Consider the following 24,179-nt stretch of genomic DNA (forward strand, 5'->3'; position numbering starts at 1 on the left):
GAGTGTCCTACTTTATCATGCTCTGCTTTATTGTAATGAGGCAGGGTGATGCCCTGAACATAAGGCTTATTGTATTTGGGGTAGGCTGATGGCCACCAAGCCCCAGTGCTGAGTCTATCTTCTGCAAAATCTCAGTGTTGGAACGACAGGCACTTGTGGCCACTCTTGTCTTGTTACTTGTAAGCCGGCTGGAGTAGAAGAATTCAGGTCGTCCTACTTGTGGAGCAGACATACTTGGCCATTGAGCCATCTCTCCAGCCAGCTCTGCAAGATTTTAAAGACCGAGAGCAGCCAGGCTAGCATTGCATCTCACTGTAGTGACCACACGCCTGCCTTGTGTCAGGCCCACGGTGTGAACTCCAATGCCATTAAAGAACAACAATAGCAAAAAATCCCTTTACCAAGAAGAAAAAAAATAGTAATTATTACTTGGATTATACCGAATAACCCCTAATGCCTCTTTTTCATTGTAAGTATACATTAAATTACCTAAGTGACTTATCAAGTTATTTATGATAACTTGTGGATCAAATTATTTTTGCTCTGTTTCTATAATAGTTGATTTATTTATTTTGTTTTTATTTTAACCAAACTAAGACAGAAAATGTTTTGTAGACAAAAAAAAAAAAAAAAAAAAAAAAAAAAGAGCAAACACATATTGGATCTGTCTGTTAAATGACAGTGTTTATGGTAAGGCTTCAGTAAATAAAAAAAAAGAAGTCAGGCTATTTAAATCATTTTATCCAAAAAAAATGTAAATGTTCACTTAAAACAACACATCAAAATGTTTATGTAGAGAATTCTCCCCAAATGGAGATAAGTGGAAAAAAATTACTTTAGTAAACACTTTACAAGAAAGAAATAGATTTACTTAAATTAAAAACAAAGATCATATATTATTAAGTTAACAAACATATAAAACTTGTATATAAGCACTTACAGCATTTTATAAATTAGAAGAAAGTGAAATTCTAATTATCTGAATCTGTTATAGTATCCTTTACACTATTAAAGCCATCAGTAAATAATTTCCAATCTTATTAATATATTTAAGCAACATAATTTTACAAATTTGTTCGTCAAAATTTCATCACGAAGCCCTTTTTCTCCTAGGTGAAGCTGGCAATCTCGCAGGGCATATTTGCCATATTTGACAGGTAATAGTAAGCCTATAGGTTGGACGCTGCAGGTATCATGTATCATAAGTTGTGTTCTCGTGAACGAGAGACTACCCAGGATATGACTGACACAGCAAACATAATTTCCATAATTTTGTAGATATTTTTGCTAATTAAATAGATTTTACATCAGAATAAGTTTTGTTGCTTTTTTTTTTTTTTTAATGAAACAGATACTGTGTAATACTCTACTTGAGAACAAAGCCCTTAAAATGACATTGGTATTCTTTTCTTAGTATTTCCTGAACACCACACATATTATACTGCCCATAATGGAACTTTTGTCACACATCCAGAAGATCTTTCCACTTTAAAGCTCAAATCATTCACTATATTTACAACTTTTTAAAAATTTTTCACTGCTGGAAAATACAACAATTATAATATAAAATCATGCTGTTGTCATTATGGCAATTTTCTGAGCGTATAGATGAGGCTGGAGACATTGGAAGCCCTCCATAAGTGTTTTTGATTAGAATAAATAACTACTGCTCAGCTCCATGTATAGTGATTGGACGTTTGTGCTGAGCCTCCTCTGTCAGCTCATATTGACTCTTTGTCACTGCGAATTTGGGTCACAAAATTATAATGACAGTTATAAAACCAGTAAACTTAGATGATACCTAAACATATCATGAAAATATTTAACAGGTATAATTCACAAATCATCAGTCGATTTTGGAATTATTTTCCTTTTTTTAATCATTTTCTTTCTTTATTTTTTTTTTGTATTAGTGTTTCCAGGATGCCACCATTAAAATGTATGTTTATTATTTTAGATTGACACTTATACTGAGTACTGAGAATAATAACCAATACATAGAATATCCAGGTTTATCATATACTTATGAACAAGGTTATCAATTTTATTTGTTTGTATATTAGAAGTATTTGGAAAATATTACAGTGTCATATTTGTTTTACAAAACGAATATTTCACATTTTTTTGTGTCAGTCATTAAAAGATAATCAGCTCTGGGGCCTCCTGTAGACACATTGATGCTAACCACAGGGTTCTTATGTGAGTGTCCTTAGCTTTTGTCAGGGACACTGTGACTTACAAGTGGTTATTCTGTAGCCCCATTGCACCATGTTTGAAGGACCCATGGCTAAAGCTGCTGAACTCATCTTCTACAAATTGGTCTCTTCATTTTGTATAGTATGGAGCTTGGATTTTGCAAGACTCCAGCCAGTGATTACATGGAAGGCAGTGCAGTACAAAAAGAGTTGTACAAGAAAGAAAAGAGCCTCCATGAAAGTTCTTATTAATTGTCAGTTAGGACCTTTGAGTGAGTGGACAGAAAGCTGGAAAGTAAAAAGAATTAAGTATTGGTCATTCAGAAAGTATAGCAACAAACTTTTAAAATAATTTACTTTAAAAATATTTAAACATTCCTGAAAAGGTACTAGGCATGGTGTTTTGTTAAATATTCCAATATATACCAAAATCCCAATAGTATGATCATTTAAAAACTGAGACCTAGAAATTTATAATATGATTTACTTGTTAAAGTTTTCTATCAGTTTAAGCTATGCAATGGTTCAGTTCATACAAGAATTCATCATTAGCCACTGCTAATGGTATTTTCTTCAAAATTAGCACTTATAAAACCAAATTATATATTAATTAATATCCACTAATAACAACAGTAAAAATACTCAAAGTAATTTTTGGTCAGATAAAATTTTGGGCCATTACTAACAAAGCAAGACTATAATACTTCATTAAGACATTTTGCTAGGCTCCTGACTTGTTCCCTCTTTTCTCCTACTTCTGATGTCCATCCTCTTTTCCTTTCTAGATAGGTATTGAGCACTTTAGCAAGAGTCCTCTCTCTTGATTAGTTTCTTTAGGTGTACAGATTTTAGTAGGTTTATCCTATATAATATGTCTATATGAGTGAATATACACCATGTTTGTCTTTCTGCTTCTGGGATAGCTCACTCAGGATGATCTTTTCCAGATCGCACCATTTACCTGCAAATTTCATGATTTCCTTGTTTTTTATTGCTGAGTAAAATTCCATTTTGTAGCTGTACCACAATATCTATATTTATTCCTCTATTGTGGGACATCTGGGCTGTTTTCAGGTTCTAGCTATTACAAATGAAACTGCTACAAACATGGTTGAGCAAATGTCCTTATTGTGTACTTGAGCCTCTTTGGGGTATATGCCTAGGAGCAGACTATCAAAGCAGATCCTGAGACTTATGGCCAACCTTTGAGCTGAGTGCAGGGAATCTTATGAAAGAAGTGGGAAACAGTAAGATCTGGAGAGGACAGGAGCTCCACAAGAGAACAACAGAACCAAAAAAATCTGAACACAGGGGTCTTTCCTGAGACTGATACTCCAACCAAAGACCATGCATGGAGATAATCTAGGACCCCTGCACAGATGTAGCCCATGGCAGTTCAGTGTCCAAGTGGGTTTCATAGTAATAGGAACAGGGACTGTCTCTGACATGAACTGATTGTCTTGCTCTTTAATCACTTCCCCTTGAGTGGTGAGCAGCCCTACCAGGCCATACAAGAAGACAATGCAGCCACTCCTGATGAGACCTAATTGACTAAGATCAGAAGGAAGGAAAAGAAGACCTCCCCTATCAGTGGACTTGGGGAGGGACATGAGTGCAGAGGGGGGAGGAAGGGAGGTATTGGGACCAGAGGAGAGAGGGAACCACAGGGGAGATACAAAGTGAATAAAGTGTAATTAATAAAGAATTTTAAAAAAAATATTAAAAATGAAAAAAAGACATTTTGCTAAAATAATTTACATATAAATTATATTATATGTATAATATATTATATAAAATTATATTATATAAAACATTTTATAGGTCTATATAAGTTATATATATAACCATATATATAACTATATATACCATGTGTGTCTTTCTCTTCCTGGGATACTTCACTCAGGATGATCTTTTAGTTCCCACCATTTGCCTGCAAATTTCATGATTTCCTTGTTTTTAATTGCTGAGTAGTATTCCATTGTGTAAAAGTACCACAATTTCTGTATCCATTCCTCTGTTGATGGATATCTGGGTTGTTTCCAGTTTCTGGCTATTTCGGATAAAGGTGCTAAAAATATGGCTGAGCAAATGTCCTTTTTGTATGTTTGAGCTTCTTTTGGATATATACCTAGGAGTGGTATAGCTGGATCTTGAGGAATCATATGATAAAATGGGGAGTTAATATGACCAGGAGAGGAGAAGAGTTCCACTAGGACAAATATATATCTGGGCACAGGGGTCCTCTACGAGCCTGTTTCTCCAACCAAGGACCATGTATGTGTATAACCTAGAACCACTGCTTGGATGTTGCACAGGATAGCTCAGTATCCAAGGGGGTTTCCTCTAGTAAGGGGAACAGGAACTATTTCTGACAGGAACTCAATGACTGGCTCCTTTACCTCCCCTCTCCCCAAGGGAGGAACAGCCTTGCCAGGCCACAGAGGAGACATGGTAGCCAGTCCTGAAGATACCTGATAAGCTAGGGTGAGATGGAAGGGGAGGAGGATCTCCCCTATCAGTGGACTTGGAAAGGGGCAGGGAGGGGATGAGGGAGGGAAGGTGGACTTAGGAGGGAATGAGGGAGGAGGCTATGGCTGGGATACAAAGTAAATAACCTGTGATTGATATTAAAAAATAAAAAGAAAAAAGAAACTTGGATATTAAATGGTATTTGGACTAACAAATATTTGACCCTATCAGTAATACATTAAAGCATAAGAGAATATGCCAAAGATCTGTGTCTGCGTGTCCACCATTGTAGCAATCAAATTCCCCCCAAAAAATATATTTTGGAATATTCGTTTCACTATTTCCACAGGACACCCCTTGCTTCAGCCACACAGTGCTGGGTATGGTCCTTGGAATGAACTCTGCTTCTTTGCTATTCTTTCAGCAGAGCCTTTGTTCTGGGCAGCTGCTTCACAGACTTTCTATGCATATCTCAATGCACATGACTCTCAGGGTGCTCTGAAGTGCTCTGTCCTGCCCTGAAGCTGGGGTGCTGAGCATTTTCATTTCAGATTTTAATAACCCAGGTCTGTCAGCCCAATCAAACACAAATTGGCAATTCTTAAACTATTCTATGGCAGCGGAGTTACCTTTCTGTGTCTCTCAGTTTGTTATGGGCATATATAATGAAGCGTAGAATTGACCTTATGCACAAAAGAAAAGCATGAATCTGAGACAGGGAAAATTTATAAGGAGCTTTGTGAGACAAATGTTAAAAATGAGGTTTTACTTGTCCTACTGTGAATTTTAAAATTTCTTCTTAACACTGAAATAATTTTTCACTATAGCTGTTTTGAAATTAGAAATAGTTACAAGTCATTACTAGTATAGTAATGCTAGGAAGAAGAATAATTAAAAATAAAACATATTGTTCCTGAATTCTGTTTTATGGGACTATAATTTGTTTATTAGTAGCACATTATTTTCATACAGAAAAGTTATATATTCTACATATAAACACGTAATTGTATGCTTTGTCTTTTATCTTTTCCCTGGATTTTCTCTTTAATAACACAGATTTTCCTCCTTGAATCATTTTTTCTTTTCTTTCTGCTTGATTTTTTTTTTTTAAATTGGAAATATATTCTCCTCTCATAGATTATATCCCTACCACAGTTTCCACTCTCTCTACTTTTCCTTGAACCTCCCCATCTCTCCTCTCCTTGAGACCAACTCTCCACCTTTTCCTCTTCAGAAAAAGAAAAAAGGCCTCCTCCAGGAGATTACAGACAAACAGTGCAAAACAAGATCCAATGAGACAGGACAAAAGCACTTATACAAGGAACACAATTCCCAGACAACCAAGACAAACCCAGATATCTACACTCCAGAGTAAGAACACAATTAAAATTAGCCAGGGAAATATGCCTGCACCTGTGCCCAGATATCCAGCCACACCAGGTCCTGGATATTCCAACATAGCTGAAGCACAGGTTTTTCTTTTTTTTTGTTTGTTTGTTTTTTGCCGTTGCCTATGATAATTCTTTTATTTTAAGGACTACATGACAAAAATACTTTTAGCCATTTAAATGTATATATTTTTTCGTTTTGTAGAAAATAGATTTAGGGCTATATAAGTCAACATGACTAAAATTTGTATGAACTCAGAGAGGCTGAGAAGGCATGTACAAGACACTCACAGGTCTGCACCAGGTAGTCAGAGTATGTATTATTGCATACATTTTAAATGTTAGTGGGACACCTAAGTGTATAAACTAGTGAGTCTCTGATTCTTGTGCCTTCTTTATGACTCTTTTTCTTGTTTGTTTTGTCTAATTCTGATGTGTAAGTTTTTGTTGTATCTTATTATATTATGCTATAATTTATTACTATCCCCTAGAACTCTGTTTTTTAATGAGAAACAAAAAAGTAGTGCATCTGGATGGTTGGGGAGGTAGGGAGGAGCTAGGAGGAGTAAAGGAAGAGGAAATTGTAATCAGAATATTTTATGTAAGAATAAAATCTGTTTTTAATCCTTTTTATTCAGTGTCAAGTAATAATTCTGTTTAACAAAGCTGCTCAATGGAAATGTAGGGTATTATACAAAACATGCATATTTTTTAGTTTAAAATATCAGTGAGAAATAGATTTTATGTTTGAATATGTGACTTGGATTTTTATCACATTGCTGGTGAGATCTTGAGTCCGAATGCTTATTATGATAGCCACTAGACACCATATTGATATGGCTCAAGTAAAAGACATTTAATTGGACACATAGAAGTATAAAGTAGAAAAATGCAAAAACACCAATTCTTATCACTCTGTCTAAAAGTAAAGGCTGGCTGTTTGATCATCTCCACCTAAAGGAGGCACAGCTTTACCAGGCCACAGAGGAAGACATTGCAGCCAGTCCTGATATGCTAGGGTCAGATAAAATGGGAGAAGGACCTCCCCTATCAATGGACTGGGGAGAGGGTATGGAAGGAGAAGAAGGAGGAAGGGTGGGGCTGCAGCTGGGATATAAAATTAATAAATTATAATTAATAAAAATAATTATAAATTATAGCTTACTCTAAACTTAATAAAATTTATCTGAATATCTTTCATATGTCTGTTGAAAATTCATTCACCTTTGTATTTGCCTTGGATATATTGCCTAAAAGTGGATTGGGATTTCCAATGTTGCACCAGTTAAATGTTTTCTGAGGATATTGACTGGGCCTTTCATAAGAAAAACTTTCTAAAGCTATCTACAGAAAATCCTTTTCAATGTTTTCAAGACAAGCACAGTATTAATCTAAAAAAGTCTTCCAATTGTATCTGTACCATAATAGCAGGCATGGTTGTTTTGGAAGGGAAACACATCCAAAGACCTCTTAGGTCTATGTGATCCAGCTGGAATAGAGACATGTCCTTAGTACACACCTTTAATTCTAAGAAGTAGTCATGCTTGACAGTGACATCTAATTGAGAAGCAGACAAAGTGATGAATCAGAGAGAAGTTTGACAGAATGTGTCAGAGATAGGATATGCCCAGGTTACTTAAATGCAGTACAAATAGAAAGAGTTTTTACTTTTTTTGTTTGTTTTGTTTTGTTTTTGAATTTTATTTTTTTCTTATCAGTTACATTTTATTAACTCTGTATCCCAGCCATGTCCCGATCCCTCATTCCCTCCCAGTCCCTCCCTCCCTCCCTCCCTCATCTCCACCATGCCCCTTTCCAAGTCCACTGATGGGGGGGACCTCCTCCCCATTCATCTGATCCTGTTTTATCAGGTATCTTCAGGACTGGCTGCAAAACCCTCCTCTGTGGCCTAACAGAACTGCTCCTCCCTTGGGGGGTGGGGAGGCCAAAGAGCCAGTCATTGAGTTCCTGTTAGAAACAGTCCTTGTTCCCCTCACTTTGGGACCAAATATATCTGGGCATAGGGTCTTTTCTGAGACTGACATTCAACCAAGGACCATGTATGGATATAACCTAGAACCTCCGCTCAGATGTAGCCTGTGGTAGCTCAGTAACCAATTGGAGTTTTTACTTTTTAACCAAGAGTTTCTCTTTTGCTTGTTTCTTTGTGCTGGGATTACAGGTGTGTACCTGGCTCCTGGCTCCAAGAGATTCTTACAGGGACAGCTTTACAGAGCCAGGTTGCAGAGAACAAGCTAGACACAAGTGAAGACAGAACAAGTCATAGAATGAAAAGGAACCAGAGGTTTAAAACATATTGCCAGAATTTGTTTGATGCCACTCAGAGCAATTAAGTCAGAAGTCAAGAGAAGACAGTTTGAATCAATCAGCTAAGTTGAGCCAGCCAGGGAGAGAATTCAGAAAGACCTAGAAATACTGTTAAATGGCTCTCATTGCAATCCCTTATCTGAGAAAATAAAAACAAAATTTACGAATCACTCCTTACTTTGACAATTTAGGATGCTTTCTTCTTTATATTTCTGTTATTGACTGACCCCCTAACTGTCCTTTCTCAATAGAATATATTATTTTTGTTAATGTCTTATTAATTCTTTTTAGTTACATAAAATTCTTTAGTAAAATATGTAATATATACATGTTATTATCTCCATTCCATTGACACTATTTCAATTTCTTTCTTAAAAAAAAAAAAGAAACTGATGTTCATGAGTGATTTACCTGCATGTATGTTTCACTTCCCATGTGTTCCTAATCCTCACAGTGGCCAAAGGAGGATATCAGATACTCTGCAACTGGAGTTGCAGATGGTTGTGGTCTTTGATATGGGTGATTGGTATCAGATTCTCTGGATGAGCAATCAGTGCTCATAACTGCTGAACCATTTCTTTAGCCTTTCTAATTGCTTGTAACTCATTGACTATTTCTTGTATAAACTAACATTTTGTTTGTTTTTTTTTCCTTAATCAACTTTATGGTAACTGTATTTCATTGAAATTTTATTTCATTACTTTCTTTGTGATTTTGCTTATAACTGTACTATTCTATTGGTTTGACTATGCAATTTAACATTGTTAGCTAAAGTTTATCTTTCATTTAAAACTGATGTAAGAATTCAGAACATCATTTGCTACTTTATACAACATTTTAAAAATTACAATAAGATAATGTGCTCTTTATTATCTTTAATTTTAAGAATATTTTCTCTTTATATACTCCCCCTTTATATATAACTGTTTTGCAAAAAGAAAGAGGTCAATAGGAATGGCCCATGAGGAAAACAAAGATATTGTGGGTTATAAATTAGTGGGTAAAAAAGGACACATGCATGACAACATCATAGTGAAACATACAGTTTTGTACACTAAAGAACAAATAAGTGAAAATAAATGAACACAGGAAAAAAAAACAAACGGAAAGAAATATACATAGGTACAGTGATACATAAATATGTAGGTATTTCCCTCCCAGAAGGAAAATAAAATGAAGTCCAGGTAACATTTTACTGCATTTTAATCTTCTGATTAATTTTGATTTTAATGAGATATTTAATGAGCAATTGGCATTTAGTATGTAAGTGGAAAGTAATTATTTTCTTTTCTCTTTTCTGTGTTTATTATTCATTATCTTTTTCCATTTCAGTCAATATTTTGCAGGTTTTATTATGTTGATATTTAATTATATGTTCTGGTTATTAATCTGGGAGTTCAATCCCAATTCTATTCTTTTTCATATTCATTTTTCTTTACTATGTTTCTCACACATACACATTTCCAATCGATGTGTAAAAGCTAGATAAATTATCACTAACTTTGGTATTTTACCTGATCTTTGTAAATCTGCACAAATAATATTTTAAAATCATTATTTTTGTTGGTTTTATTTGTAATTAATGAGTTATTTATATTTTCCTAAAATTGTTATATAATTAATACAACTTTTACTATAATTATTATATTCTTTGAAATAATTTCAGGAATATTAAAAATAGCACTTAAGGGCTGAAGAAATATCTCAATATGTTAGAGTAGTTGATGTTAATCTGTAGTACCAGGTTTGTTTGCTTGTTTCCACAACATCCATAAAGCAGTTTTCAGCATCTGTAGTTTCAATTCCAGAGCTTCTGAGGTGCTCTGTGGCCTCCGAGAGGACCCGGAACACGTTTATTACACATACTTACATCCTGCCAAAGCTTATGCACGTAAAATTATTCATCTATGTTCATGCATGTTTAATTCACATTAATCGGTGATGGAAACAGCCGAGATGTCCATAAATTGAAAAATTAATAATGAAAATATAGAATATTTAAACAATAAAATATTATTCAGATATTAAGCAAAATGAAATTATGATGATGGAAGATTAATGGATAAAATTTTTTCTAGCCGATTTAATGTATCTAGTTTTATGTTGAGGTCTTTGATCTACTTGGACTTCAGTTTTGTGCAGGGTGATAAGTATAGATCTGTTTTCATTTTTCTGCATGTACACATCCAGTTGGACCAGCACCATTTGTTGAAGATGCTATCTTTTTTCCATTGAATGGTTTTGGCATCTTTGTCAAAGATCAGGTGTCCATAAGTGTGTGGGTTTATTTCTGGGTCCTCAGTTCAGTTCGGTTCCATTGATTCACCATTCTGTTTCTATGCCAGTACCATGCAATTTTTCAAACTGTTGCTCTATATTACAACTTAAGTTCAGGGATGGAGATATCTCCAGAAGATATTTTATTGTAGAGGATTGTTTTAGCAATTCTGGGTTTCTTGTTATTCCATATGAAGTTGAGAATTTTTCTTTCTAGGTCTGTAAAGAATTGTGTTGGTAATTTGATGGGAATTGAATTGAATCTGTAGATTGCTTTTGGTAAGATGGCCATTTTAACTATGTTAATCTTGCCAAGCCATGAGCATGGGGGATCTTTCCATCTTCTGATATCTTCTTCTAATTCTTTCTTCAGAGACTTGAATTTTTTTTCATACAAGTCTTTGACTTCCTTGGTTAGGGTTACTACAAGGTACCTTATGTCATTTGTGGCATATTAACAAACTGAAAGAAAAAAACTACATGATAATCTCCCTAGATGCTGAAAAAGCATTTGACAAAATCCAACATCCATTCATGTTTAATGTATTGGAGAGATCAGGGATACAAGGCACATATCTAAACATAGTAAAGGTGATATACAGCAAGCCTATAGCCAATATCAAACTGAACGGAGAGAAACTTAAAGAAATCCTACTGAAATCAGGAACAAGACAAGGCTGCCCACTCTCTCCATATCTCTTCAACATAGTTCTGGAAGTCCTTGCTAGAGCAATAAGACAGTTGAAGGAGATCAAGGCGATACAAATTGGAAAGGAAGAAGTCAAATTATCACTATTCGGAGATGATATGATAGTATACGTGAGTGACCCCAAAAACTCTACCAGGGAACTCCTACAGCTGATAAACACCTTCAGCAAAGTGGCCGGATACAAAATTAACTCAAAAAAATCAGTAGCCCTCCTGTATACAAAAGACAAAAGGGCTGAGAAAATTTTACGATCTTTTTGAGGTAAGATAGCACCAGGCCCACAGGGTAAATGTTACATTTCTTCCCATTGGAGATGTTAGTTTTGAATCTTTAGATATGTATGTAAATTTAATTTGGAATACAAAGAAAATTGGAAAAATTACTTAAGACCCTGTGAAGGAACTTTTAAAGTAGATAAAATGCACCATTTTGTAAGGTTTAAAATGAATTGTAGAATATGAGGGTATAAATTTGTATAGAAGAGGGGAGTGCAGAAAAGAAGACAGATCCTGGAAGAGATACATAAACCTAAAGACACTTCCTGGCCCACACTGCTTGGCCCACAGTCTGGAGACCTGTTGGCACCAGGGATAACAAGCTCTTCTTGTAACTCTAAAGGCCTGCTGGTACCAAGAACAACCAGGAGAGACCCCTCACCCACAATTCCCTGTCTGCTTGGTCCTCTTCTCCTTCCCCCAGGGCAAGCCCAGCAGCAAGGAGAAGTTTCCTGTCCCTTGTGCTCTCCATTTCCAAGCTTAGAGCTCTGCTGCACTTCAGAGGCCTACTGGCACCAGGGAATACCAGGTCAGAGACCAAGAACCTCTAATCACCTCTCTGCTAGGCTGTTCTAAGGCATATCCAACAGCAGTAAACAGCACCTACTCCCTTGCATTCCATTTTCCAGCCCACAACTCTGCCTGCATCCCTGGAAGTCTGCCTACACTAGGGACAACCAGATGACTAAAGGCCATCATAAGAACACTTTTGGAAGGACCCAGGTTTTTAAGGTTGCAGTCTTCTCAATCTGAATAGCCTTTCTGAGCTCAGTAGGTGGAGCTCCGTAGATGGAGGAGCACCCTCTCCCCAGCAGGGCCTACTACTCTCTGCCTGACCTCATCTGGAGAGTGTCTTTTGGCATAGGTGCTCCAAAATACATCTGATATATGGCCTTTCTTTGCTAGCTCTCCTCTCCCTGAGCCTATAGGTTAATTAGGTACTGTGTTCCCATTCATATGATGGAAGTGTGCTGCCAAATGCAAGTCAAGCATCCTTGAAGTACCTAGTTGCAAGGAATTATGAACACCTACCTTGGGAACCCTTCACCCACTCCTCAAGGACTATATGGCCTTTGTTCTCCCACACAAAGTTGAACTATCTTCCTGACATGGCTCTCGGAGATCATTGCCATCATGTTCATGACTTTCTAAGCCCTGTGCCTTACTTTCTGCATCTCCTGCCTTCCAGATCTGGTGTTCAAGGGAAGAGTAGAACCAGAGAACACATTCAACAACTGCCATGGCAATGTGGCTCCACCAGAGTGCAGTTATCTTACTACAGTAAGCAATGGATATCCTAACACAGCTGAAGTACAAGAAAATAACTTTAAATTCTATTTTATGAAGATAATAGAGGCCTTTAAAGAGGAAATTAATAAACTTCTTAAAGAAATACAGGAAAATACAATGAAACAAGTGAAAGATATAAAAAGAAAAAGACTGTTTTAGAGCTGAAAATGAAAATAAATAAAACACAAACTTTGGGAATCCTGGAGAAGAAAACCTAGGACAGAGAACAGAAACTAGACACAGGCATCACCAACAGAATAGAAGAGATGGAAGAAGAATTTCAGGGATAGATAATATGATAGAAAAAAATTGATAAATTTGTTAAAGAAAATATTGAACTGAAAAGATTCTGAGACAAAACATCCAGGATATTCTGGACAATATGAAAATACCAAACCTAAGAAAAGTAGAAGTAGAATAAAGTCTATTCTCAAAGTCCAGAAGATATTTCAACAAAATCATAGAAGAAAATTACCTTAACTTAAAGAAAGAGATGCTTATAAACATGTAAGAAGCTTACAGAAAACAAAGTAGATTGGACTAAATAAAAAAGTCCGCCCCCCAACAGTAATAAAAACTGCATGATATTGGCATAGAAACAGAAAGGAGGATCAATGGAACCGCATAGAAGACCCAGAAATAAATCCGCACACCTATGAATACTCGATATTCGACAAAGAAGCCAATTCCATTCAATGGAAAAAAGACAGCATCTTCAACAAATGGTGCTGGACCAACTGGATGTCTACATGCAGAAAAATGAAAATAGATCCATATTTATCACCCTGCACAAAACTAAAGTCAAAGTGGATCAAGGACCTCAACATAAAACCAGATACCCTAAATCAATTGGAAAAAAAAGTGGGGAACAGCCTAGAACTCATTGGCACAGGAGACAACTTCCTGAACAGAACACCAACAGCACAGGCTCTAAGAGCAACAATCAATAAATGGGACCTCATGAAACTGAAAAGTTTCTGTAAAGCAAAGGATACCGTCATCAAAACAAAACGACTGCCTACAGATTGGGAAAGAATCTTCACTAACCCTTTATCTGACAGAGGACTAATATCCAGTATATACAAAGAACTAAAGAAGCTGAAAAGCAGCAAACCAAGTAATCCACTTAAAAAATGGGGAACAGAGCTAAACAGAGAATTCTCGACAGAGGAATATCGAATGGCAGAAAAACACTTAAAGAAATGCTCATCCTCATTAGCCATAAGGGAAATGCAAATCAAAACGACTCTGAGATATCACCTTACACCCATCAGAATGGCCAAGATGAAAAACTCAAGCGATAACACATGCTGGAGAGGTTGTGGAGAAAGGGGAACCCTCCTCCACTGCTGTTGGGAATGTAAACTGGTACAACCACTCTGGAAAGCTATCTGGCGCTTTCTAAGACAAATAGAAATAGTGCTTCCTCCAGACCCAGCTATACCACTGCTAGGTATATACCCAAAGTTTGTTCAAGTACACAAAAAGGACACTTGCTCAACCATGTTTATAGCAGCTCTATTTGTAATAGCCAGAACCTGGAAACAACCCAGATGTCCATCAACGGTGGAATGGGTACAGAAATTGTGGTATTTTTATACAATGGAATACTACTCAGCAATCAAAAAGGAGGAAATCATGAAATTTGCAGGCAAATGGTGGGATCTAGAAAAGATCATTCTGAGTGAAATATCCCAGAAGGAGAAAGACAAACATGGGATATACTCACTTATATAGACCTATAAGATATGATAAACATAATGAAATCTATACACCTAAAAAAGATAATCAATTGAGCGGACATGGGGTAAGATGATCAATCCTCGTTTAGAAAGACAGATGGGATGTGCATTGAACGTATGACAGGAGTCTACTGAGCGCATCTGAAAGACTCTAACTAGCAGTGTTTTCAAAGCAAAGACTCATGACCAAACCTTTGGCAGAGTACAGGGAATCATAAGAAAGAAGGGGAGTTAGTCTGATGGGGAAAGGATAGGAGCTCCACAAGGACCAAATATATCTGGGCACAGGGTCTTTTCTGAGACTGACATTCAACCAAGGACCATGCATGGATATAACCTAGAACCTCCACTCAGATGTAGCCTGTGGTAGCTCAGTAACCAATTGGTTTCCCAAAGTGAGGGGAACAGGGACTATTTCTAACAGGAACTCACTGACTGGCTCCTTGGTCTCCCCACCCCCGAAGGGAGGAGCAGTCTTGTTAGGCCACAGAGGAGGGCTTTGCAGCCAGTCCTGAAGATACCTGATAAAACAGGATCAGATGAATGGGGAGGAGGTCCCCCCTATCAGTGGACTTGGAAAGGGGCACGGTGGAGATGAGGGAGGGAGGGAGGGAGGGACTGGGAGGGAATGAGGGATCGGGACACGGCTGGGATACAGAGTTAATAAAATGTAACTGATAAAAAAATAAAAAATAAAAAAAAGTCTGCCCCCCCACACACATAAAAATCAAAACACGGAATGTACAGAACAAAGAAAGAGTATTAAAAGCCACAAGGGAAAAAGGCCAAGTAACATATAAAGGTAAACCTGTTAAAATTACACTCAACTTCTAAACAGAGACTCTAAAAGCCAGTAGGGCCTGGGCAGATAGAGTGCAGACTCTAAGAGACAACAGATATCAGCCTAGACCACCGTACCTACTTTTAATCACCATAGAGGGAGAAAACAAGATAGTCCACAACAAAACCAAACTCTATATACAGAGCCAGCCCTATAGAAAATATTAGAAGAAAAACTACAGCTCAAGGAGGCTAACTACACCCAAGAAATAAATAATCCCACACCAGCAAAACCAAAAGACACACACATTCTGTCTCTCTTTCTCTGTGTGTGTGTGCATATGTCTGTGTATATCTCTCTGTCACTGTCTCTGTCTCTCTCTCTAACCATCAACATCAAAATAACAAGAAAAAAAACCAATAATTGAATAATTGGTCAGTAATGTCTTTCACCATCAAAGGACTCAATGCCTCAGTAAAAAGAAACTGGCTAATAGAACAGATAAAAAAAAAACAAAATAAAGGAAAAAACAGGATTCTTTATTTTTCTTCATTCAAGAAACACAACTCAGAAAAAAAAAGATAGATTCACTCAGAGTGAAACAAGAAGCAAGTAGGAGTAGCGGTTCTAGTAACTAATAAAAACAGAATTCATCCAAAATTAATAAAGAAATAGGGAAGGACACATCAAACTCATAGAAGAGAAAAATCCAAAAGACAACGTCTAAATTCTGAACATCTATGCCCCCAAATCAATAGCACCCACATTCATAAGTGAAACATTAGTAAAGCTTAAATTACACATCAATAGTGGGATACTTCAACTCCCCAATCACTCCAAAAGACATGTCATCTAAACAGAAACTAAACAGAGAAACAATGGAGCAAACAGTTGTTATAAATAAAATGAACCTAATAGATATCTACAGAATATTTCACCCAAACAAAAAGAATATACCTTCTTCTTAGCACCTCAGGCAACAATCTCTAAAACTGACCATAGAGTTTGCCACAAGCAAGTCCAATATATATATATAAGAAAATTGAAATCTCAGGGTTGTTTTGATTTGCATTTCCCTAATGGCTAATGAGGTTGAGCATTTCTTCAAGTGTTTCTCTGCCATTCGATATTCCTCTACAGAGAATTCTCTGTTTAGCTCTCTTCCCCATTTTTTTGATTGGATCACTTAGTTGGCTGTTTTGAGCTTCTTTAGTTCTTTATATATGCTGGATATTAGCCCTCTGTCAGATAAAGGGTTAGTGAAGATTCTTTCTCAATCTGTAGGCAGTCGTTTTGTTTTGATGACGTTGTCCTTTGCTTTACAGAAGCTTTTCAGTTTCATGAGGTCCCATTTATTGATTGTTGCTCTTAGAGCCTGTGCTGTTGGTGTTCTGTTCAGAAAGTTGTCCCCTGTGACAATGGGTTCTAGGGTATTCCCCACTTTTTTTTTCTAGCCGATTTAATGTGTCTGGTTTTATGTTGAGGTCTTTGATCCACTTGGACTTCAGTTTTGTGCAGGGTGATAAATATGCATCTATTTTCATTTTTCTACATGTAGACATCCAGTTGGACCAGCACCATTTGTTGAAGATGCTATCTTTTTTCCACTGTATGGTTTTGGCATCTTGGAAAATTGAAATAACCCCTTGTATCTTATCAGACCACTGTGGATGAAAGTTAGATTTCAACAACAGAAACAAAAGAAAATCTGTAAAGTCATGGAAACTTAATAACTCTCACAACTCTCTACTCAATGATGACTTTCTTGATTTCAATGAAAATGCACAATATACACAAACATATGTGACACAATAGAAGCAGTGCTAAGAGGAAAGTTCATAGCACTAAATGCCTTCATAAAGAATTTGGAAAGATTTCATACTAGCAACTTAACAGCATACCTGAAAGCTTTAGAAGAAAAAAAAAAAAAAACAATGCTCTCAAGAGTAGTAGATGGCAGAAAATCAATAATTTAGAAACAAAGAGAATAATACAAAGAATCAACAATCCAAAACTTGATGTTTTTGAAAAAAATCAACAAGATAGACAAACCCCTAACCAATCAAAATAAAAGGCAGAGAGAGTATATCCAAATTAACAAAATCAGAAAAGAAAAGGGGAACATAACAACAGACACTGAGGAAATCCAAGGAATCATTTGTCTTATTTCCCAAACCTGTTTGCCATAAAGTTGGAAAATCTTAACAAAATGATACCACTCATTAGATACTACTTACCAATATTAAATCAAGATCAGGTAAACTATTTAAATAGACCTATAATCCCAAAGGAAATGGAAGCAGTCTTTAAAAGTCCCCCAATTCCACAACAAAACAAAATAAAAACAAATGAACAAACAAATACAGCACCAGATGCCACATGTTTTAATGCAGACTGTTACCAGAGTTTCAAAGAAGAATTGATAACAATACTCCTCAAATTATTCCACAAAATAGAAACAGAAAGAATAATGTCAAACTCATTCTAAGAGGCCACAAGCACCCTTATACTTAAACCACACACACACACACACACACACACATGAAAAAAACAAAAACAAAAACAACTCAACAAAGAAAAAATATTTAGACCAATTTCACTTATGAATATTGATGCAAAATACTCAGTAAAATGCTCTTAAACTAAATCCAAGAATACATCTAAAATATCATCCACTGTGATCAAGTATGCTTCATTCCATAGATGCAAGGATGGTTCAGTACACAAAATATATCAAGGTATTAATAAACTAATTAAAAAAACCCATGAAATCAGCTCATTAGATCCTGAAAAAGCCTTTGGAAAAAACCCAACATTTCTTCATGATAAAATTCTTGGAGATATTAGGGATACAACCCCCATACCTAAACATGATAATGGTAATATACAGCAAGGTGTTACCCCAAATTAAATAAATGGAGAGAAATTTAACGCATTTCAGCTAAAATCAAGGACAAGACAATGGTGTCCACTCTCCCCTTATTTATTTAATAGAGTACTTGAAGTTTTAGTTAGAGTAATAAGACACCTAGAGGAGATCAAAAAGACAAAAATAGAAAGGAAGAAGACAAAGTATCATTATTTGCAGATGACATGACAGTATACATGAGTGATGCCCAAAATTCTACTAAATAATTCCTATAGCTCAAAAACATCTTAGGCAAAGTGGCTGGATATAAAATTAACTTAAAAAATTATTAGCCCTCTTTTATACAAATGATAAATGGGCTAAGAATTAAATCAGGTAAACAACACCCTCAAAACAGCCACAGATAGTGTAAAATATCTTTGTGTAACTCTAATCAAGCAAGCAAAAGACAATAACTTCATAACAATAACTTCAAGCACTTTAAGAAATTGAACATATCAAAATATGAAACGATCTCCAATGCTCATGGATCAGTGAAATTAATGTAGTAACAATGATCATTTTACCAAAAGCAATCTACAAATTTAATGTAATTCTCATCAATATTTCAACATAATTCTTTAAAGAACTTAAAGAACAATTCTCAACTTTGTATAGAACAACAGCAAAAAAACAAATAAAACAATCTTGTACATTAAAAGAACCTCTAGAATTATCACCATCTCTGATCTCCAGTTGTACTACAGAGCAATAGTAAGAAAAACTACACAATATTGACATAAAAACAGACAGACTGGTTAATAGAATTCAATTGAAAACCCCGAAGTAAACCCACACACCTCTGGACACTTGATTTTTGACAAGGAAGCCAAACTATGTAATGGAAAAAAAAAGCCTCTTCAACAAATGGTACTGCTCTAATAGGATGTCTGCATGTAGAATGCAAATAGTTCCATATTTATCACCCTGCACAAAACTCAAGTCCAATTGAATCAAAGACCTCAACATAAAAAAGTATACACTAACTAAATCTAATAGAAGAGAAAGTGGGGAATAGCCTTGAACTCACTGGCATAGGAGACAACTTCCATAACATAACACCAACAGGTCAGGCACTAACCTCAATAATTAATAAATGGAACCTCGTGAAACTGAAAACCTTCTGTAGGGCAAGGGACACAGTCAAAAGCTAAAATGACATCCTACAGAATGGTAAAAGCTCTTCACCCACCCTATACTCTACAGACTGCTGATATCCAAAACACATAAAGAAATCAATAAATTAAACATCTACAAAGTAAATAAAACATTTTTTAATGAGGTAGAGAGCTAAACAGAATAGTCTTAACGGAGGAATCACTAATGGCCAAGATGCACTTAAAAACAGTTCAGTGTCCTCAGTCATTAGGGAAATGCAAATCAAAATGATTATGACTTTCAGTGGAGGTTGGGGGCATCCACCCAGTTACAAAACCTTCAACCCACAAGTTTTCCTGCCTGTAAGATGTGCAGATATAAAGAAGGAGCAGAAATTGAGGGAAAAGCCAACAAGTGACTGCCCAACTTGAGACCCAAGCTATGAGACAGATAGCCCACTTGACACTATTGGTGATATTCTGCTATACATGCAGACAGGAGGCTAGCAAAACTGTCATCTGAGAGGATTCAGACAACAGCTGATGGAAACAGATACAGGAACCCAGAGCCAAACAATAGATAGAGCTTGGGGAACCTTGTGGAAGGGGGTAGGCATGGAGGACTGAAGGAGCCAGAGAGGTCAAGGATACCACAACAAACAAACAAACAACAAACAAACCCCAAAACAAAACAAAACAAAAAACTACCTACTCAATTAACTGGCCTGATAAGGGCTCATTGAGACTAAACCACCAACCAGAGAGCATGGTCTGGACGTTAGCATGCTACAAATATGTAAAAGATCTGAAGCTTGGTTTTCATGTGGGATTCCTAACAGCAGGAGCAGTGGCTGTCTCTGACTCTGTTGCCTGCCCTATATCCCTTTTCTGGGCTTTCTTGCCTAGCCTCACTAGAAGATGCAATGAGTCTACAGGAACTTGATATGTTCAGGCTTTCTTCTGGGGTGTCTCCTAGACAATTTCAGGTCTCTACACCTAGCATCCTCTTAGGCAGATGACAGATCCAAAATGAATTTTCTCCTTAAACTACTTAATTTTTCTTCTGCCCATATATATGTTCCAGAATCCTGTCAAGTACAGGGGCTTCCTACATCTACCACAGCGCCAAAGCAAGTACCTACAGGTGTTCAACTCTAACCTCACAGACTGTGTCAAGTGGACCTGCACTCTCCCTCCCAGCTGCAGGTGTCCTCAGGTCATGGACAGCAAATATAACAACCTGCTCTCCCTGGACTTGGCCAACATTTCAGCCTTTGGGCCTTTGTATCGCCCACCCCAGTGTCAGCAGGAAGCCAATGATGATTGATTTCTGTGCTTGTTATCCATTTATTATCAACAAAAGACAGAAATGTGTGCCCAGGCCCAGGACAAAGAGATCCAGGTTCTCCCAGCATTCCTCAGCTCTATCTGCTGCTTCGTATGGCTGGCAAACCCCACCTTCTACTCTGAACTTTCCAGGGCAAGAGCTTCTTCTTCACCATATAATCCAGACATTTTAGTGCTCCTGCTTTATTTTTTCTCCCTTTCACTATTGTATTTGATAATTTCTTTTGAATAAAAACTACACAGTAGTTTTAGATTTTATCAAAGTATCACAAAATAGACCTATAGATTATTAATATAACAAAATTATTTTCTATTAAAAATAAAACATATGCAAAAATGTTATTTAAGCAAGGTAAAATCTTAATGTTTGAAAGCTATAGCATATTTTATCAAGTGTGATAAGGAGAATAAAATACATGTCAATATGTATTTCAAATCTGAGTTTTTAAAATCTTTGACTTTATAATAAAAATACTGAAAATGACTGGGGAAATTTAATGTATTTTGTCCAATTTTTCACTGGCCTTAAAAAAAGGTATTATTTGCTTAAAATTGTTATTTTCCCAGAAGGAGAGAAAAAGTTTCAATCATTTAAATCCAATTAGGTGTGTTTTACATCTAATTTATCTTCAAAGTAAAATCAGTAAATTAGAGGCTTTATTATAACTAGATACAGGTTTCTCAGTCAGAAAGGCAAGCTGATTCCATTACCCAGGTAGAAAATATCAAGCACCACTTTCAAGTAATAGATCGGCATCTCTTAGATTGATTTGGCTTCAACTTGACCTTACTTTCATACCCATGTGGTTTAAGTCAAAATCTCATTTCTTCTGGAAAGAGATGTGAACTCAGTTTATGTGTAATGTTAAAATAAAATGTCAGAAAGAATAAAAATACTGTTTTGAGAAATAGTATGACCATTATAATCTGTATCTTTGCTAATTTATCACTGACATAATGAGATGCCCAGGAGTTTACCTACAGATGTAGATTTTAAATGATTATCTTATTATTATTTAATAGTAGATACCATTGTCATTATTACTGTAGAAGCCAAACATCATGATCTCAATACATTTAAGTATATATAAAGTAATATATGTATACTGTATTGTTGACGTATTTAGACATGTGATGATAGTTCATTAAATAAAATCAGAACAAGGTTGTGAAGTTCACTAACATAGTAACATAATTAATCTAGTAAAAGTTGTGCAGGAGTATCAATACGGATGGCAGAGTCAAAGAGCTAAGAGAGAATTAAAAAAAAAACTAACTAAACAAAAAGGTTTTAGTCATCTATGTAGTAGATATGACAACATCAAAGCAGTCATGTCTTTCAGAGCAAAGTAAATGAAATATTTTTTATTAGTGAACAATTTTTATCCCATGGTGAAAAGAGTGATACTTTAAAGAAACAAACACAAAAAGAGAAAAAATTACCCACACAATTATCCAACAGAAAGGTTTATGTTTTGTGTATTAATGCCATTGCACTATGTAATAGATCAGTTTATTGCCTTCTTTTTAAAAGTGACTAAAATGAACCTTTGAAAGATTCGGTCATTTATCACAGTCTTATGGCTAATAAATGTTCTTATAGACCCCACCCAATCACAAACCTACCTCTTCAGCACTGAGAAATCAAAATTATAAGAACAAATTAATAGAGCACCAATATGGTTATTTATGTGAGTTATAGCAGAAACCTATCCAGTCTGATATGATCTTACATCCCACAGTGTTGAGCCAAAATGCCTCTGTTGCATTCTTAAAATCTGAGTTGGGCAAACTTAAGCATACATTTCTGATACGGCCCTTTTCCTTCACCACCACAGGAACTCGTCTCCACTTCTGAACACTAATAATATTCTCTCCCATGGGGTACTTTCACAAGTCATTCTTTCTAGAATTCATCTGACTCACTGTTACACAAGCCCAATTGTTTTTGTTTGTTTGTTTCTTGTGTTTTGGGGGTTGTTTTGTTATTTATCTTAATATTGACTGTGTTAAGGCATGGCCCTGGAAAGCCATAATTATGTCAAATTTCCAGGAGACACATTTCATATTTTATCTCCCTTTACTTACTTCATTCATTTTTAATGAATTACCACTTATTTTACATATTCCTGATGTTGTGAATATCACAACTAAAATGAACATAGGTTCATTTTAATTTGATTATCCTTGTTTATGAATGCATCTATAGCTTGCCGAATTTCTCTGCTAGGTCTTAGAAGACTCACTTAATTGAGATAGTTGTCAGTATGTGAGGTATGTGTCTGTCTCTCTCATGATAGACTAGAACTCTCAAAAGGGAAGTGGTCATACAAGTTTCACTTCAGTGATGTGCTTTTCAAACTGAGTAACTTAGTAAATTATTCACATCCCTTTGGTGAACTATGAGTTAAACTTCTCTCCGAACTGTCATTCTCAGAATAAGTACAAAATGTGCTAGAGATTCAATATCATGGAGAACAGAAAAACAAAATAACACAATCTATGTTGTGTTCTGAGACTTCTAGAAAATGTGAACTTGCCATGCTTTAGTCAACAGGGTGTTTTCCTAAAGTATGAGATCCTCTGGCTTGGAGGTTCCTGTGGTGATAGAATAATGAAAGGCATATGGTAGGAGACTCCATCTACAGGGTCCCTGCTCATGATAAATCTTGGTCTCATATTATCTCTATTGTCTCTCTGCTCAATTTCTATGATTGTCATGCAAGTATATTTACTGTGTTGTACATTACTGATGTGTCTAGAACCTTCCCTGGGTTTTATAGCTATGAATAGTGAACCTGTTTCATAATACCTTGTCTGCTTTGATTATAAATGCAGCAAATAGAGTAAAGAATTTAAATCATCTAAATCTATGGTTTCCTCAAGTGTTGATTCATTTCACATTGCTTGAATGCCAGAGTAATCAAAGCACATTCAAACGTAAGAACTTTTACTGTACTGACATTTTAAATGCTTATTTGTTTACATTTTATAAAATTTTACCACTGCTGTTATCCTCCATTGAGATGATTATGTAAAAGCAAAGGGCTGAAGTAGTTAACTCAGAGTCCAGCTGTGTATGGCCATTTCCTAGATTAATGAGTAACTACCTTTTACCCAGGCGTGTGTATGTGGTCAAAACATTCCTGATGAAAGTAATGCTTTAGTGCAGGACCAACAATGCACACTCACCTCAAAAAAAAAAAAAAAAAAAAAAAAAAAAAAAGCATTGCTGAGATCCTACCCAGAGCTGATCACTAACCAAACAATACATCTGCAGAGCACAGTATTATTTCACTCACAAAATAATTTTAATTGTCATACAGAATCACTACAATTGAAAGACTTTGATCATCTCTCCTTCTGTTTGCTT

Source organism: Meriones unguiculatus, chromosome 11 (assembly GCF_030254825.1).
Source record: "Meriones unguiculatus strain TT.TT164.6M chromosome 11, Bangor_MerUng_6.1, whole genome shotgun sequence".
Classification (NCBI taxonomy): domain Eukaryota; kingdom Metazoa; phylum Chordata; class Mammalia; order Rodentia; family Muridae; genus Meriones; species Meriones unguiculatus.